Genomic DNA, 14,127 nt, shown 5'->3' on the forward strand with positions numbered 1-14,127 from the left:
ATTAGATTTAAAGAAATGAAAACCAATCATTGTTTTCCTTCTATTTAACAATTATGTGTCTTTAATATTGTGTCACAACTAATTCCAAAATAAACTAATGACCCTCATAGAAAATTAGATATTGTTGAGATTCTTATAGTTCTTTCTTTGTTTTATTGTTTTGTCTCCAAGAAGCTGTTGTAGATCAGCTGTGGACAGGAAGGATCTCCTGTAGCTGTCTGTTTTGCGGGAGATTTTAAAAAATTCTATTAAAGGGGATGCTCAGTATGGTACATAATGTTCCTAATTTTATAAATTATTATTCTTAATCGTAAAATAAAGAACCTTATGTATGGATACATATCTTACATAATAAATTGTACGATCCACTATATAAGTATGGATCCTACAGTCCATCATGTATCACATCTGGATAAGAAATTTCCAGATATTGCAAATCATTTGTTTGCAATTAAAAGACAAGAAAAATAAATAAACGCACATTTGAACGGATCTGTAAATGAAGACTCTTTAGATGCAGTCAATTTCCAGATAAAATTGATTTAAATGTTACTTTAAATACATAAGCATTGCTGAAAATGATGTATTCATTTAATGTACATTTTTGAAAATATTAAAGAAATAAAAAAAATGTGTGATTGTTGTTATTTAAACTACCTAATCAAAGTATGTTTTAGCTGCAGTTTTATCAAATTGAAAACCTTAATGTGAGTTTCTAAGCGAGCCCATAGATTAAACTCCGTTTACACCTTTTTTTTCTTTTTAGCTTTGTGGTCGGGGTCATTGGTGTTGTTCATCTTTCCTTCTGTCTGCCAGTTAGATGGATTTATGGTTATGCTGACTAAGCATTGCCCCATCATCATTCCTGCCCATTCAAATGCCACGGCATCTGGTGAAGGATTAATCACACTCAGACACAGACACCCTTACAGCCAGGCTCAGGAAAAGGGGAGGAAAAGGTCCCTGCAGCAACCGTACTCAAACATTTTGATATTATTTGCAGTGTTTACAAGCATTCTGTTACATATCCTTAATAGGAGCCAGAGATTCCCAGGCATCTTGCTGCAAACAGTGGAGATATAAATGATTGATAATAAGATTTAAAATACAGCTTTTGCAATTATAGTTACACTTGTTACCCAGTGCTAAAACCACAAACTAAAATGGATTTTAATTTTATTTAATTTCCTAGAGTAAACCAATGTGCAGCATGGATGGCTATGAACTATAGAAAAAGGATGTTTTTACAAATTCTATTTATACCAGCATAATAAATTCATTAGAGTAATAGGGAAATATTTAATTTCGATAACTTAATTCAATAAGTGAAACGCATCAAATTGTTTTAATGCTAATTCTGATGATATTTTTTTTCGCCACAGCTAATAAAAAACATATTTAATATACAAATTTATACTATTTAGGTATTTTATAGGGATGTACAATATAATCGGCCCCCTATCGGTATCGGCCTGTATCGGCCTTAAAACTGAATATCGAACATCGGCCACCCCACTGATATTTAACCCGATATTTGATCAGCTTCTGAGTTTCTAAAGTCTAAAAAAAAAAAAACTACTACTTCTTCTTCCTCAAAAACTTTTTTTATAGACTTAAAAACTTCTAAAGATGAGGGAAAAAATATTGATACATTAAAATATCACAATATCTTCATATGCTGATATATTGCCATTTAAAATCACCATATCAATCTCTTTTACTAATGAAATATTGCTATATGTCATCGTTATGCTACGAAATCCCAAGAAAATTCACGAAATTTTGCCATATTTTTATATGTTGATATATTGACGCGGTATCGAACTATTTTACTAACAAAATCTCACAAGAATTTGCAAAATATCACGAGAGTTTGTAACAGAATGATCGTGATACCGTGTTTTAAAAAATCTATTTGATATCAGCATATGAAAATATATTTGAGTATATTATTTTTCCAAGTGTCAGAAATGGATAAAAAAACTGCTATTTTCAATGACTACTTATTTTTGTCCAGCTTTAACATCGGTATCGGTTATCGGCTACATGAGTTTTAAAATATTGGCATATCGGATATCGGCCAAAATCCCAATATCGTGCATCCCTAATATTTTATGCTTTTTTTTATTTAGTTTGTTATGGTAGTTAATAAAGGCCTTAATGAATATTTACAACAACAACAGAGGTCCAATACTGCCCAAGTGCACATGAGCTAAACAAGGAAGTAGTAGGCTAAGCCAATTAGCACTTCCAAATGGAGTTGTTAAAATAAAATGCAAACAAGTGTTCGGTTATAAGAGGAATTAGACTTAAATAGCATTAGACTCTTCAGATGTTGATGTAGAGTTGATGGATTTGTGAGTAAACATCCTTATTAATACTTTCACTTTTCGGCAAAGTTTTCTGTGTCTTCTAGTATGTGAACTCTAGCTAAACGCTTTAAAGTATAACTGTTTTTTTAACTAGACTATCATCTGGATGAGATATGACCAATGTAATTGGATTACATTTTATTACATACTTTTATGAACTGTCTTCAACTCATATGACTCTTTATTTACCGGTGCACACAAGTCTGCATTAATATGTTTTCATTAATACAACCTTTAACTTTAGCAGTAGATCTTTGAGAATGGCCAATCCCTGAGGATATTTCAAACTAGAGAAAAAAATCTGAGTTATAATGGAAACTCTTGGTATTTATGAGGCATGGAGCTGCAGCTGTAAAAGCATCTCTGCAACACACAAATGATTCATGATTACACTCTAGCATCCAAAAAGATGGATGATTAGGAAGAAAGCTTACAGCCAAGTTTATGTTGCAAAAGCTGCACTTGTATTTAAGTGGCAAAAGAAGTGTTTAGAAACATTTTACACACAATGATTGATGTCAGTATTAGACTGTTAGACCCTTATCTTTAGGTAAGGCATTCTATAAATTCAAAAGATTACTGAACATTGTAAAAACCACTTAAAATAAAAGATGTAAAACATAATCCGTTTCTTTCCCTTTATTAGCTAAAAGTAAAATCAATATTTATTCAAAATGATTGATAAACTAAAATGCTATAGATCCTGCATTTCATCTTGCATTGGAATTGGAGAGAAAAGCAACCAGCAAACAAGTTTTATAAAGTTTCTAACTTAATAAATCAACCCATGTTTTAAATCTAGTCGTTAGATCAGCTGGGATATGCCGTCTGAAACCAACCTTCCAGCATATTTAAAAAAAGAAACATTTCATATGCATTATATTAAACAGATTTCATTTCATATGCATTATATTAAACAGATATATGGTTAAGTATTTTTTAGACCAATTAAAATAAGCTGTTTCCAGAGGCAAAATCCTAAATGCTTAAACAGCATTAAAATAAAAACCCAGATATTCCAACTTCAAAGCTTCTTCACTTTTATCTTCTTGAAGCCAAATAAACTTCTTCATCTGGCTGTGAGTTTAGAGAGACAACTGTCATACAATCTAAGAGATCAAACCGTCCACATCTCTGAAATGTTTTCAGGCTTTGCTTTGATTTTATTAAAAACACATTATCACAAACCAACACCATCCCAGACAGAAAGGAGATAAGCTTGTGCGCTCAGGCTTTATGGCAGAATAAAAATATATAGCCCTGTTTCTCAGCAGTCCTGCTGATTCAATGATGAGTATCAAAGTCTACTTTGAAGGAAAATCTTCTGACTTTAAAATAGTTCTCAGAGGTGATGCTGTCACAGCATGCATTTGGCTCGTTTTCCTCAATCAAGCATATGGGTCTCCTAAAGAATAGTTTATAAAGAATAGTTTCTACCATTTGCATTTTCTGATTTTTTCTTTTTTTTAAAGAGAGAGTCTTAAAATTTGATTGAATTAAAACCTTTAATAATAAAAAGGCTGTTATCTTTTTTCTGCACCCACCATTAAATTAAAGAGAGATACAGTAATTATATTTGTCTTCAGAAAAATAAATAACATTTTATTTTCGTTGTATGGATGGATGGATGGATGGATGGATGGATGGATGGATGGATGGATGGATGGATGGATGGATGGATGGATGGATGGATGGATGGATGGATGGATGGATGGATGGATGGATGGATGGATGGATGGATGGATGGAACTTTACGAAGCAAACAGATTAACAAGAAAAGAAGAAAAGCTTCAAGAAAAAATTATTTTATTTTTTTGTCTGTCCTTTTCTAGACCTGGAGAATAAAAAATAATAATAATAAAATAACTGCATCAAATCCCAAACCTTTTCAGAGATCCCTGTGATTAGTTCTAAATAAAGATCACAGGGGCATTCTGGTAAAAAAAAAAATCACTTCTTTAATTTAAATTCTGTTGCAGTATATTTGATATTGGTATGGCTAAACGGAATACAGAAAGAGGACAAAGACAGAGACAAATGAACAATAAGGATCAAAAAGAGACAACCAGACAAAAACTAATCTCATCCATCTGCGCTGGTCAAATTTCACACAGGAAATGGGTTTCTTTTTCTCTTCTCTTCCCCATCGATCCCCCTTTCTATTCACCTTCTCCTGTTATTTCCATCACTCCTTTCAATCTCAGACACACAGATGAATGGATAGACGGGAAATAAAAAAAAAAAAACAGCTGGGTATCTTTTAGTCGTCCATTATGAAGAAAAACAGTCTGGTGAAGAGACAAGAGAGCAAATAAAGTCTAAGTTTACTTATCTTACTTTGTAAAAGAAACATGTTTTTCTTGCTCTGAGTAAAATAAACCATTATATATATATATTTTCATGGTGCATTTCTTTATATATTAAAGTAAATAAAATCAATTTTATTGCTGAGAGCAGAGTTGATTTTTCTGACTGTATAGTATCAGTTGGCCGCTCAGCCACAACCTGGAGCTAAAGTCAGTTGGTATATTTACCAAAGCAGATGTCATTGAGTTCATTGATTTCTTCCTGAACTCTGAGAAGCAGAAGGTCCTGCAATATTTCCTGCTGCTGGTCGTCATCCTCCATCCCTAGAAGCCCCAGGTGACGCTCCTTCAGTCTCAGCAAAGCTCGGCCTGCAAATTTATTTTCAAATATATATATATTTAAACCAGTAAACTTCACTAAAACACTTTGGAGCTTGGAATTAAATTTATCAAGTTGCAAACATTTCAAGTAAACAAAACAATCAATTGATATTTAGAAAATGTGAGAGAAATGGTGATTGGTTCAACCTGATATGTCATGTTTGATGATCCCTTTATAGAGTGTTTTGATGTGTTGTGGGAGCTGTGCCTGAATCCATTCCAACACCTCCTCCACAGACCAGGAGGATACTTGCTGTGATTGGCTCATTTTGCCTGAGCTACCTCAGTAACACCCTGAAAAACAAACATGAAGGAGCTTCATAATTAGATGCTCATTCAGCCATATTTGTTTGCATTTCAAAGATCGGGCTGCAGTGATTACAAGTAAATGACAGAAGCTTATACTTTGTGTTTCTTAAGTTGAGATCATCCAATAAAGGTTATTTTAAGGCTGATAGTGACACTGCCGATTTTTAGGGGCCAATTCATTAGGCTAATACTGCTTTTCCTCCCGCCCTTTGCATGATAAAAATGACACAATGATAACAAAAAAATCAAAACTAATGAATTGGCCAATGCATGTGTTCATTAGCTGATACCGATACAAGAACAAAATGTTAATATCGGCCAAATACGTAGCCGCATTTGTTTCTATTCTTAAGCAACAATCCCAAGTTCCTCCACCGGAACTGGAAGGCGTTCTTAAATCAGTGGGGATACGTAGACCCGTAAGCAAGCTCCGCTTCCTCCCCAGTGTCTCCTCCCAATAAGAAAAAACACAAAAAAACCAAAGGACGTCCAACTACTTAAGGTGAATTTCCGTAAAAATTCAAAAAATATCCACTGGACTTGGTTTTCAAGATTTGAAGACGTTTCGCCACCTCTCCAGGAAGCTTTCTCAATTCAAATGTCTGGATCCGCAGTGAGTTTGAGTCTTATATAGACAACTATTGTCCAGTGGATATTTTTTGAATTTTTACGGAATGACTATGACCTGGATGACTGAGAACCTTCATCAGCATACTTAAGGTGAATTTTCCTATTTAATTGCATAATATTCCAATGAGCTTACTGTCATTCATTTTAGCTTCTGCTCCATTATGTTGCCTTACTATATTACCAGAAGAAGAAAAAAAATCAATTGTCAATTTGCAGGAAATTGGCAACCTTTGAGATGAAAATCCCTGTATTTGTTACATTATCCAAGCCAGATTTTGCTCATTAAATCTTTTTACACAGCCTTTGGTGTCAATGGTGTCACAGTACACATTAAATGAAGTTACTGTATATTTCTCTCCTTAACAAACTGTATAAACTGCCAGAAATGTCTTTCCTTTATTTGATGAAACACCACTGTACGTCTGCTAAATGCTTTTTTCTTTGTTTGTTTTTATTAAAACGAAAGGATTTAGGACAGAAAATGTCCACAGTAGTTTTGCTTTTTGATAATAAAATAGCATATGGATTATATGTGTGTTTATAGCTACAGTGATTTGATAAAACATTCAACATTCCTCTTTTTTGCTTTTTTTGTCATACATGGCTGTTTTAGATCAACAAACAATGCAGCCAACAAAAACAACCTGAATAAAAATAATAAAAAGCAGTTTTGAAATGATGATTTCATTTACTAGGTAAAAAGTCACACAAACTAATCAACAGCTCAACCTGCTACCAACAAGCATTTGTATTGGATTGTATTACAAACTTTGATTCTGATTACCCTGATTCAGTCCTCCTCCATTCCAGTTTCAGGCCTAATGGGGCCTGATCCCTGTTCTCATCCAGCAGCTCATGCATGTGATACAAATCCATTGTTAATGTACCCCACTGAGGCCTGAGCACCAAAAGGTTAAAACATTGTCTAAATATTTCCTTTGCCTTCCCTCTGTTTGTGACTTTTTCAGGTTGAAATGTGTTTTTAGATGGTTTGACATGAAGAGGGGAGAATTAAGTCATAATATAACTACTTGGTTGACTGATTTCCACACACAGCCAGGTTGGTTTTAATAGCTTTTTTACCTTAAATCTTATCTTCTTTTGTCATTCTAAAGCCTGTTTAGTATTTTCTCGGGTTAACTTTAGAACACCCACAAAATAAGAAGGCAAACAGCTTTTTACACCATAAGTAATTCCTTTTTTTTTGTAATGACTTTTTTTTCTTATAACCTAAAACTTTAGATTCATATTCAGATTTTGAATGTTACATTTCCAGGATTTATTATCATCCAAATGCACTCAAGGTTTTTAATTTAGTAATCTACTCTGAGGTTACTGAAAGAACACACAACGAGGCCTCGATGATCTTAGATCCAGTTTGGCAGATCCAGGAGGGAGAAAAACTCTTTTCACTGATCCGTTTACTGAGAAACACCTTCAAGTTTATTCTGGGAGATCCAGACCAGAAGGAAGAAACATGCCCTCCAGTCAGCTACTGGTGTGTCTCCCTATAACAGTGGTCACCAACCTTTTTACAGTTGAGGGCTAATTCAGGGGTACTGACCTATGAATTGCAACGGTCAACTTTCACCTAAACTTCATACATCATAAACATATCTTGATAATTTCTTTAAATTTATAATTTTCTTTTTGACATTTTCATTTTGAAATCTCTATAAATGCTTAAATGCCATATATGATTAAATGATGAAATGTTCTATAACCCTATTAAAAAAAGAAGAGCAACAGAATACAGTGAAATTTCAAACGTAGCTCACTGTTGAGTTGTTCTATTTTCAGAAGACTCTAAGGGCACCCCTTGTGGTACTTGAGGGCCCCTTGGTGCCCGCGGGCACCATGTTGGTGACCCCTGCCCTATAACATATGTTTGGGTCTATAAAAAGCAAGGTGATGGTAAAGATTGCAACCCTATCTGAGACTCTGAACCCTGTCTGTCACCAGACAATCTGCTCTCAGGGTTTCAGCTGCCACTGCTGTGAAAATGTTTGTCTGTGGTTTGAGGAAACGGCACTCTGTAACAGTACTTCTTTCTCGAAAGCTTATTTTCCAGTGATTAAGCTGACAACCTCCTGAACATTTTGGTGAATAACTGAGCTGAATCCCAGTACAGAAAAGTGAAATCAGCCAGTTCTGACATTGAGAGGTCAAAAAACACTTCTGTTTCTTTTTATCATTTTTATAGGCTCCTCGGGTTTGGGCTTTTCTTACAGTTTCTCCCTCTGGACTACGGGGCTATAGGGTAAAGAAAAAAAGACTGCTAAACTGTTGATGTGACCTTTTCAGCAAGCCAGGCGGGTTATTATAGTTGTAAATATAGGAACACAATTTCCTGAGTTAATTAAGGAGGAGGTATGATTGGCTGAGACAATAACAAGCTCCCAATGGAGTAACTGATATGCAGAAAGTGACTGGGGCAAAGAGATGGAGACAAGTTAACCCTCAAAGTGGGGCTGAGCTGAGGGTAAAGGAAATCCTATGGTGGTCTATAATGCTGCTGTTATGCCTGAGGACAGCATTTCTTTTACTATACAGGGCCCATTGGCTCTGTTTTTTTATGGAGACATAAACCGACTGTATATACAGCTTGTCTTATTTGCTAGAAGCACTTTAATTTAGATTTAGCTACTGAACCAGGACTTGTAAACAAATGTAATATGTAAAAAAAAAATAATAATTCCTGCGCAACTCAACTGCCTTTTGCTTTATCTACACCCAATACAGGGAACAATAATTACATTTTCTTCTTTATTTTAAAATTAGACAAACAAGAATTGGTTGCATAAAAAAAATTTGTTTTGCTGATTTTATTTATAAAGGAAAGAAGGGATTTAATGCATTTTTAGTTACTTGTTAAATGGTGAATTAACTGTGAGTGGCCACTTAATTAATTAATTCATTCAAAATCAAGAATCACTTAATAAAATATCATAGGAAAACATGAAATAAGCTAAAAAAAAATAATAATAATAATAATAATTTAAAAAAAAACACTAATTCCCATACCAATAATGCTCATTATAAAGAAATTAAATACACTGGAGTGTAAAAATGTATTACATGTATTTTTTTTTTTTTTTTTTTTTAAGGCCGGAAGAGAGACAGGGTTGTTGGTTCACCAATATTGCTCCAGGAAACCATCAAAGAGCCCCACAGGAGGGCAAAAATGAATCAAGGAAATCATCTTAATCACTGCAGACCTGATTTGACAGTGGGGTCTGTTTTAAGGATTTAACTAAAAGGGAGAGTTAGCAAAAATGGCATTTATAGGAGAATTTTAAAGTAAAAATCAAAGTCATTGGTCAAGTCAAAGTCTAAAGATAAATCTGGCTGTAGCATGACTGTTAACAGGCCATTAGTCCTAGAAAAAAAGTAAAGCTAAGTTGACCAAAATCCTCCAACGTTATGTAAAAACTCAAATTAAAACCAGCTGCAAATGCTTAATGTCAATTTTAAACATATATATTTACTCAGGTAATATCTGCCTATCATTAAAATGCATTTATAATCTAAAGAATCAAAATGTGACAGGAGAGCCAAAGCAAAATAAATCTGTAAGAGGAGGGGGTACCTCTTCACACCACCATATGTTTAAACATGACATACTTAACATACAGAGGCTGAAGAGTCTTTCCTTACTCCACTCTCATGCAGGCTTTCTTGCCTGCTGATGTCTGAAGGATACCAGAATGCATTTCCTCTAGCAAGTCAATTTGCCAGAACCCAGCAGGAGGTCGAAGGTCTGGCAGGAAATATTCTTAACTCAGAATAAGTTTGAAAACAACTTTTGTGTCCTGAAGCTAAAGCAGCTGCCCCCTCTTTTTTGCACATATTTCAAAATGCAGCCAGCAGATTAAATCTGGAAATAAAATTAATCAGAGATAAAGTGAATCCAAGATGCAACACCACCCCCTTGTGGTTTCTTGAAGCAGTGACACCTTTAAGACGCAAAGCCTTACTAAAGGGGGAAAATAAAGCTAAATTGCATATATTATCTTTTATTTGAGAGTTCAGAATTTGCCATTCGATTCAAATTATTCTTATATAGAAGAAAGTACACAACTTTTAGAATTTAAAGTCCCTTTAATTAACACTAAAAATAGCTGTTATAGCAGTCCATTTCTGAGTCAGTGGCCAAATAATGTTACCAAGCAGTGGATTATCCTCAAAGGTTGATGAAGAGACCAAAGGAAACATACTCATAGATGCTGAACGGAAAGTGCTGCAGGATTGTATGACAGGAACCGGTTGAGCAGCACATATACAAAAAACTCTGAATCATGCCCGTGCCTGTGCTTTGGGTTAGGCAGTCAGAATAGAATAATCTCAATAATTAAAACAAGCTCTGCTACATTTTTTAAAAGCACATTTAACATTTCCGTATTTATATGAGACAATGCATTCATAGAATGGCTTCAAGAACCCAAGAGCAAAACCTATTGCTCATGGTTAAAACATTTTGGTCTATGTTTTAGGCAAAAACAAAACATGTTAATTCAACAAGACATCAAATACTTATATAAATTTGTCCTGAAAATTCTAGTCAAAAACATAAAGCAACTTGAGATCAATCTTTTAAGATCCAATTGATGTATATCTTCAAACAAAGCAATCTAAAAATATCCATTGATTACTGCATTAGAGTTTGCTTTACTTACTTAGATCTGAGGTCTGCAACCAGTGGCTCCGGAACCGCAAGCGGCTCTGTGCCTCTTCTGCAGTAGCTTTTGATGACTGGCTAAGAAATAATAAAGAATCAATTTGTGTCTTTTATTTAAAAAAAAAATACTGCTGATTTTAGCAAAAATATCTTAAGTTTTCATTAAATAATTGCTCTGCATATGTGCAAGAGAATGACCCAAAAGGTACCAGTGATGTTTTTATCTGTTTTTTTTAGTTTTTGTTTTTAATAATGCGATTTTATAATCACATTTGAATCCCACTGAAGAAAAGGGCTCCAATCTTTTTTGTTTTTGCAAAAATCATTTTTTTTTAATGTTGGTGGTTTGTTAAAAATGAATGTTGTCTTTTTCAAGAACATGATAACATTTGTTGCTCTAATACCTTTTACTTAGCTGGAGTGAAGACTTAAATGGCTCTTTGGATAGAAAAGGATGCAGACTCCTGACCTAGAGGAATAGGCAGTTTCACAGGATCCTCATCAGGATTAAAAACTGATGATCCTGTGAGATTGAAATGAGCTAAATGAAGCCAATTCTGTTTAAAATACATGACAGTGTACAAGATCTTTCAATTTCTACAGTGTTCCGTATACCTTTAAAATAGCAATTCTATAAATTGTATTGTCTATAGTTCTAGTAATCTGTTTGACATAATCTACACTGAGTTTTGTATTCTAAAATTGCCATATTGCTTTGATCATTTCCTTATGGCATGCACACACAAAAAGTATGAGTTTGGTGCAGGAGTTAGGGGCACCACCCATGTTGACAGGCTTTGATCTTTCAAAGGTTCGAGTCCTGTCCTGATAACCCTTGCTGTTTCCCACTTTTTTCTTAACAACAAAAGGCCACTAAAGCCTAAAATAATCTTTAAAATGGAGAAATTATTAATTTGCAACGGTATGATGTCAAGATAACATTAATATATATTTATTTGAGTGAAATCTCAAAGACGTTTGATACCGAAGTAATGTCAAAATGGCATCAATTAAATCATTGACATACATAAAAAACTGATTTTAAAGGAGTGATGTCAAGTTGATTTATGCTATAGACTAGAATTATGATGACAATTTGATATCAGCGTTTGATGTCATATTGATGTTGATTTGATTTAACAGAGCCCTGTGGAGATACATCATTGAAAAACAAAGTAATAAATCCATGATAAATCATGGTGTTTGAAGAATTATGCTCTAGTTTGCTTCTCTTCAACTGGAATTGTGGAGTTAGTCAAGGTCACATGAATCATTGCCAGTAGATTCCAGTCACTGTTTGCATAAAAAGTCCAACCTTTCTAGAGAGCTGAACCTAAAGGAGTTTCATCTTGACAGTTATCCACAGCAAATAGCATTTCAAGGCATTACACAAGATTAATATGGTTACTGAAAATGAATCAAATACATTCTAGTACAACCCGATCATAAGATTAGGTTAAATCTAATTTCAGTGTTGATTAAAGTCCTAACTCAAGAACAATAAACAACCACATAATACATTAACTTTAGTTCAGCCACCCCTTGTTCTGTTCCTATGGAGATTGGAGCAATCTGGATTGACTTAGTGTGATTGCAGATGTGTTTGTTGCTGAAATGAAAACTATAACAGTTATAGTGTAACTAAGCTCTAAACAGCCTGCAGGATCTATCTACAGCAGAAAGTAAACCACCTATCAATGAAGAACTACACGAATAGAACCCTAAACATGTAGTCCCGACACATGAGATCCAATATATTTCCTTTTGAACTCTGGACTATTTTTGCACAGATTATATTTCAGTTAGTTGCTGTACTTACCTTCAGTCCAGTATGTTCATTGTTGACACTGAATCTCCTGTCTGGACCTGCGTATCTCAAGGACGTACGTCTTAGCTCAGGTATGTTTAGGCCCCGCCCACTCCTTGGTGATGCCTTCAGGGGATGTTAGCAATATTCTTAACATTGCCGATAAAGATAAAAATGTTGGTAAACTTTTGATTGTGCGCATAGCTGTCATATACAAAATTAGTCCATTTCAGCTGTTTAAGTAAAACGTGTTACTATTTTAATAGAATAAACCAGTAGTTATTGGATATTTTCACAGTTTAGTTTCTTCTATTTTATTGTTTATTTCATGTTAAGCACTTGGAATACAAATAACTTACCCTGCCTTGCCTTACCTTGGAAAAAAATTGAAAAATGTACACAGTAAAATTGCAAAAAAGAATTCTAGTAAAAAAAAGTTTAGTACAACTGCAGTAGCTTTAATAGAACATTGGGACTTAAAATTGACAGTAACATCCAGAAGAAAGAGGAGTATTATTTAACTTCTTACTCTTTGTAGTTGTAGTTCAACAATATGTTAAAAAGGAAAACCAAATTGGTTTGATTATCAATTTAAGGGGTAGGGTGAGGGTCGCTATAAGGCTTAGCTCTGCATGGCTCTTTCTGTGTGGAGTTTGTCTCTTCTCCCCATACATCTGTGCGTACTCTCCAGGTACTCTGCCTTCCTCTCACAGTCCGAAAACTGTTGATTTTAAATCGCCATCATGTGTTTTTAAATCCATAAAAAACATGGAAGCTGGTTCCAGTTGTCTGCTTTTAGGGGGAAATCCTCCTAAACAAACAGCATGTGATATTAATTTTGTACCACCATAAACCTTGGCTATGGATAGATTATTTTGGGGGAGAAATGTCTATTTTAAAGATAGTAAATTCAGTTTTATTTTTAGTTGTTGAAATTGTTAGGATTATTTTTAATTGATGATGTATGAGTCTATTAAGCCCTGATATTATCTGATGTTACATGTCAAAACTAAAGTTTTCCAAGCAGTTTATCTAATTATGTGATGAAAAGTCATCGTCATTATGTATGTGGCAAAGATTTGGGAATGGAATGAGAGTGGTGTCCTTGATCTAAGAACATAGGGTAATATTTTGATATGGCTGGAGAAATGGATGTCTCCTTATTTTCAAACGATGATTTGCAAATGATGTGGCATACATAGTTATATAAAATGCTTCTTTAACTGTGATTCGGGGCTGACTTCAATGAGAAGTGAACCTGGTTGTTAAGCCTGCCGTCTGTAACCTTAAGGATATTCTCTGGGCTGAGTAAGATTACAATTTCTGTCAAATTCTGTTATCATGTCTCATGGTTATTTTTATTCCATATACAGTAAGTATGTTATATAAAGAGTTTGTCCCGAGTTGATCTCTTTACAGGAAAGAATCAGAGTGAAAAGACTGATGGAGGCTAACTTATTTATGAAGTTAATGTATGAATAAAGCACAAATTTAAACTTGAAATTCATTAATTATGGAAGTTGTAACTATTTAAACTATATGTTTTATGTTTTGCATGAGATTTCAAATATGACTTTACAAATGTTTGTTATGCACAACTTCTGACCAATATGTACACAACTGTGCTTTTATGTGCAAGTTTAT

The 14,127-nt window shown here is 34.1% G+C and overlaps 1 long non-coding RNA gene across 1 annotated transcript; it reads right to left on the minus strand.

Annotated features, from left to right (window-relative positions):
* Positions 1-3,514: 3,514 nt before the first annotated feature.
* On the minus strand, positions 3,515-12,596 carry LOC119783328. The gene is made up of 4 exons (XR_005280776.1): positions 12,496-12,596; positions 5,207-5,353; positions 4,907-5,047; positions 3,515-4,660 (listed from the first exon to the last, which is right to left on the minus strand). It is a non-coding gene; the product is annotated as an uncharacterized LOC119783328 (long non-coding RNA).
* Positions 12,597-14,127: the final 1,531 nt, after the last annotated feature.

This window comes from Cyprinodon tularosa, unplaced genomic scaffold (assembly GCF_016077235.1).
Source record: "Cyprinodon tularosa strain WSP-4 unplaced genomic scaffold, ASM1607723v1 ctg202, whole genome shotgun sequence".
In the NCBI taxonomy this organism is placed as follows: domain Eukaryota; kingdom Metazoa; phylum Chordata; class Actinopteri; order Cyprinodontiformes; family Cyprinodontidae; genus Cyprinodon; species Cyprinodon tularosa.